This window comes from Opisthocomus hoazin, chromosome 13, assembly GCF_030867145.1.
Source record: "Opisthocomus hoazin isolate bOpiHoa1 chromosome 13, bOpiHoa1.hap1, whole genome shotgun sequence".
NCBI lineage: Eukaryota > Metazoa > Chordata > Aves > Opisthocomiformes > Opisthocomidae > Opisthocomus > Opisthocomus hoazin.
The window spans coordinates 27,004,751-27,010,688 of record NC_134426.1 but is presented as its reverse complement, the minus strand read 5'-3'; positions in this window follow the sequence as shown (position 1 = coordinate 27,010,688).

The window sequence follows — 5,938 nt, the reverse complement described above, 5'->3', positions numbered from 1 at the left end:
TGAATGCACGTGGGCAGGAGCTGGATGAATAAGAAAGTATTATTTCTTACTGCATCTACCATTGAAATAGAATAGATCTGGGCAACAGTTCAATAGTAAAGTGTAATGTAATTAATCGGGCTTTCTCATGACCTTTTTTTTTTTTTTCCAGAAGCAAATTAGGGCTTTACTCAGACCAGCAGTTTGCCTAAACCCGCCCCCGGTACTTGCTGTAGAAGACAAATAGGACGAACATAGTTGTTGTGTCACTTCAGTTTCCTCTTTATTAATGTTTAAGTGACTACCGCTGAATTCCTTCCCGGTAGGATGTGATAGTTCCGTAAAGTCATGGAGCGTCTCCAGAAATACGTACGCACAAACAGAATGCAGTAAGTAAAGTCCCTGCAGAAAGAAGCATAAAGAAAATAGAAAAAAGACCCACCTTTGTCACGCAGAGAAGAAAGGCAAGACACAAGCCAAGTATAAGAAAAAACATTTGCAAATCCCTCCTCCACAAAAACCACCCTTGTGTTAGGCTGCTGAAGCAGGTTCCAAAGAGCAAACTCCAGAGTGTGTAGGACAAGATCAGGACACTAATAAATAATGCATGTTCTCCATCACAGAGATTTTAATTTATCCTATCAACATGAGTTAATTAATAATTAAAAAGGGCACTGTGATCCTCATGTGGGAGGTCTATAAAATGAAAATTCAAGCAGTGTAAGATGCAGTAGATTGCTGTCTATTAAAAAACATGTTAAGGGATTTAATGTATTACTATTTTAATTATATTTTAAGCGGCACGATTTTGATGTGCATTTAAGCTTTATAGCATGGCATTTGCAGTCCAAACATTGCAGGATTAAGTCTCATCAAGTACAGTAACACCAGGGAAAGTAACTGATCATAAACAGAAATAAAACTAACAGAAATGATGTACGAAACGCGAAGACTAAGCAAAAAGCACTACTTATATTTCTGTTTCTCTCATCCAAGCTTATTTTAATAATTCAGTTGTTTAAATTTTTAACTATGTAACTTTCCCCACAGCCCTCCCCTTTTAAAATTACTTGAGATTTAAATAATGTAATTACTTTTACACATACAAAATTATTGCTGTTCCTCAGAACAGAAGACATGAGAGTTTTCAGAATAGTGCACCAATGTCTGTCCTGAACACAGCTACGGATATGCAAATCTAAGTGAGTAAACTGGCAAAGTCAACATGTGTCTCTGCAGTGGGACAGTGACAGAAATTCTCCCCGTGGACACATACCCTTTTGACTAAACAGTTTAATTTTATTTTTGGACATTTAAACTAACTCAGAGTGGAATTAGCTTAACAGCCGTGGTCTTTGTGAATGATGATGGACGAGGTGTTCAAGCTGTTTGTTGGCTGAATGTGTGCTGCTCTTTCTGAACACACCGTATACCAGGCTTTTAACTGACTCGGGTTTCGGTGTTAGGAAGTTTTTAGTAATAAAAAATTCCCAGCAGAGTTGCTATCATGAAAGAGCTTCTCTAGGAAGTGGTATAATTCCTGTTACTTCAAATTTTTAAAGTGAGGAGCAAATCCTAAGAGGAAGCAGTTTTGTGTGTGCATTCCTTGATCTAATTCAGCTTGATGCCATTCAAAACAATTTTACCACTGACCAAAATTCAGAGTCACCGTTAAACTACAATAGTTTGTATTTTATAGAGAAGCAGGATGACTTGGGTGAGGTTCTAAAGGAATTAAGGGAGAAACCGATACACAAAATAAATCAGGATTTCAGACAGCTAGGGTTTGGGAGGTCCTAGCTCCTCATCCTGCGATGGCCATCTTCTGCCTCTTCTCTTGACTCTTCCATGTGGAGAAGTCTGGTATCGTCCTTTTCACATTAGTTGTCTGTTCGATGCCAGCTATGCTGTCTTGAACTTCATCTTTTCAAGGCAAACATTGGGTTTGCTCTATGACAGATCACTTTAAAAACTGAAGTGGACAGGCATTTTTAATTAGAGTCAAAACAAAGTCAAGTCAGGCTGAAATAAACTGCATTCTGGTCTAGCACAACATTAGCCCTTAAATAAATAGTGAGAAGCCTGGGCTGTCTCTGTACAGCAGATGGCATTACAGGTAATATTTATCATACTCCAATCCCAAGGCTAAGATAGCAGGGAGGGAGGATTGACGTCAGCTACAAGTGAATCAGTCTTAATACAAGCTGAAAAACTGCTTGTGCCTTCAACAGTTGATTAAATGGCACAGCCTTTCTGCTTAGCACTCCCGGTTGCATTTATTAGTCTGTCTGAGCAAGCCTAGCAGGAAGAGTTCATTTTGTTTTGCAGCTGAAATGAACTGATGTAAATGGAGCTTGGACTTTGAGGTGGGAAGATTCCACCGAGCTGCAGTAACCAGGGGGATGCCCTTTGCCCCAGTTTTTGTGCCAAATTTGTGCGTTTGAGAATTTTAAACAAATACCACTTGGCAGGATAGCGACCCTCAGGGTACAAAAATAATACGGAGTGAGACAGCAGGGCATGTACTGGGAGGGATTTACAGGGAGATCTATCAGGACTGGTACTGAGCAGTGGGGAAAGCCAATTCTGTCCTCTTTCAGTAAAAATGGTTGTTCTTTGTCTCACAGGAGCCGAGCGATCCTCTGAATGAAAACCAACAGCAATTTTTCATCTGGGTACAGCGTCATCGCACAGGAGTGAAAGAGTTCAGCAAAGGTTACTAATTAGCAGTAAATGATATCGTCTTCCTTGGCTGCCCGGGCAGAGCTGGGTGGGTGGCCAGGGATGGAGGGAGCACGAACTGCTCCTGGCGTGCCTTGGCTCGTGAGCCCTTGCCGAAACGCGGCGTCACGCTCTGCCCAGTGTGTTTGACAGCCCTGCGCTCGCACCGAGTTTCTCAATCTGCAAGCCATGGGTGACTGGCAAAGCGGCGCGGGGAGCGTCCTGCTCAGCTCTGGGAAACCTGAGGCTCGGAGAACTCGGGTTTAGTGGGAAGTGCGGCGAGGGGTCATGGGCTGAGAAGCAACGTCCACGCGGCCGGTGCAGGACAGACCACCTGGCGCTGACCAGAGCTGCCTCGGGGCACCCTGGCACTGTTGGCAGTACAGAAATCTGCTGCGTTAGGGAAAAAGGGCTTAGGCCAGGCTGGACTTACCCTGAAAGGGATCTGGCCAAGGAGGAAGGATGAGAACGAGGGGAGGGAAGGAGTGACTCTGTGGGGCAAACTCTGGAAGTATGTGCTTCCCTTTCCTGCTGGAGATACAGGAGGGGGTGCGGCGGCAACGTTTGCTGCTGAGGAGAGCCACCTCGCAAGAACTGTTTGTCACCTCACACACCCTGACGGCCCTGGCAGCAGCACGCCCTTATCTCCGGCGCGGTGGCAAATTCGGCTGCGCAGCAGCTTCCTAATTCCCCAAGGCTGGGCCTGGGCGGCTCTTTTGTGTTCTGTGTGCTTTCCTTCTCCCCTTTCTAACAGGCAGATTAATTTTTTAAGAAGTTTGGATACAATTTCAGCTTTAGGCGGAAAATTGTCATGCATTGCTTAAGCCTTTAGCAGTTTAAAGGGGAGGAATATGGTTTAGCAGGCATGGTGGTGTTGGGTTGGCGGTTGGACTTGATGAGCTTAGAGGTCTTTTCCAATCTTAATGATTCTGTGAATCTATGAATATTGTCTCTTGTCAAGGTACAAGCAAGCGAAATGCCTGCCGTCTCCTAACGCTGTTATAATGACGGTGCTTCAGTAACATTCCCCGTGGGCTGGGTCCGTGCAGTACACCGCACAGCTTTTCCTTTCACTGGAGCCAGCTTGGGGTTCAGGTTTCACACCTACCTCCGCTTTATTTACACCCGCCTATTGTTTTGTTATTTACATATCTCAGGCTGTGTAATGCAGCAGCAGCGACTTCTTCACGCCTGCGTTTGCCGAGGCATTAAATGGATTTGTGCGGGTTGCGCAGAGCTACCTGCTCAGCGCTTCCAAAGGGATACTGGAGAGTTGGGTGCAGAGAAATGTGGTGAAGTTCAACAAGGGCAAGTGCAGGGTCCTGCCCTGGGGAGGAACAACCCCAGGCACCAGTACAGGCTAGGGCGGAGCTGCTGGGGAGCAGCTCTGTGGAAGGGACTGGGCATGCTGGGGGACGACAGGTTGACCATGAGCCAGCAGCGTGCCCTGGGTGCCCAGAAGGCCAATGGGATCCTGGGGTGCATTAGGAGGAGTGTGGGCAGCAGGTCGAGGGAGGTTCTCCTCCCCTTCTGCTCTGCCCTGGTGAGGCCCCATCTGGAGTACTGTGTCCAGTGCTGGGCTCCCCAGTTCAAGAAAGATGAGGAGCTACTGGAGAGAGTCCAGCGGAGGTCTATGAGGATGATGAGGGGACTGGAGCATCTCTCCTACGAGGAGAGGCTGAGGGAGCTGGGCTTGTTCAGCCTGGAGAGGAGAAGGCTGCGAGGGGACCTTAGAAATGCCTCTAAATATCTGCAGGGTGGGTGTCAGGAGGACGGGGCCAGACTCTTTCCAGTGGTGCCCAGCGACAGGACAAGGGGCAACGGGCACAAACTGAAGCAGAGGAAGTTCCAGCTGAACATGAGGAAGAACTTCTTCCCTCTGAGGGTGACGGAGCCCTGGCCCAGGCTGCCCAGGGAGGTTGTGGAGTCTCCTTCTCTGGAGATATTCCAGACCCACCTGGCCGCGGTGCTGTGCAGCCTGCTGTGGGTGACCCTGCTTGGCCAGGGGGTTGGACTGGGTGACCCACAGAGGTCCCTTCCAACCCCAAACATTCTGCGATTCTGTGATTCTGCGATAAGCAGCACAGAAAAGCGAGCTGCAAAAGATAAGGAATCGGGTCTTTTTGAGCGTGGTGGGTCCGCACAGCGTCGATGCCTTGAAGTTGTCCGTATCTTTGAGGTTGTCCAGGGGGACGCCCGAAAGCCGGCTCGCTGCCTTTGTTTCTATCACACGCTACTGCAACTGCAGCAGTTGTAGTGGTTTTTGGGTGGTGACGTGGCCTTCTCGTGAGGGTTTTGTTTGGCATTTCACGTCCCTTACCCAAAACGGATGAACGCGCCGCGCTTTGGTGGATTTCCACGGAAACCACGCAAACATCACGTGCTGCAGTCAGCTGGCTCTACCCCGAACTGCATCCCGTTGGGGAAAAACAGGAGGAGCCGTCCTTTAAAAATAAACTTTTGCGTGGTGTGACTCACGTAACCGCCCTTAACAGCCAGAAAGTACAAGCGGCCACCGAGTCCCCTCAAGTTATTCGGAGCACGCGAGACACGCGGCTTGATATGGGCGTGGAGGGCAAGGATCTGGGTTGGGCGCAGCCTCGCTCGCCCCGGTGCTGAAAACGTAATTGGAATAATTGCGGGTAAAAAGGCTGCAAGCCGGGGAGCCATGTTCCTCCCACTCCCCGGGTCGGCCCGGTGCCGGGGCTGCGGGCCACTCACCGGGGCCGCGCCGGGCCGCGCCGCAGGGGCTGCCGGGAGCCGCCGGGTGTTATTGTCCCGCAACATGCAAATGAGGCGCGGCGGGGAGCCAATGGGAGGGGGGCGGCCGCAGGCAGCTGCGCACGCGCGCTGGGGCGGGGCGGGGCTGACCTGACCTCCTCGCCCGCTCGCTTGCGGAGCGCCGGGGCCTCAGCACGCGCGGGGAAGATGGCGGCTGCGGGCGGCGGGGTGCGGGGGCAGCGCCGGCTCTGACCGGGCCAGCCCACGGCTGCGGCGGGAGGGCGCCCGGAGGCCTTCGCGGGGCAGCGCCGGCCGGGGAGGAGGAGGAGGAGGAGGAGGAGGCGGCAGCAGCAGCAGAGCCCCCCTCGGGGGGGGGGGGGGGTTGCCGCGGAAGGCGGAGGCGCTGCCGGCAGCGCGGCCGTGAGGCGCCGGCGCGCGGGGCGTGAGGGAGCAGCGCGGGCGGCGGGGGCGAGGGCAGGAGCCGGCCCGGAGGGGCGAGGCCGGCGGGGGCCGGGGC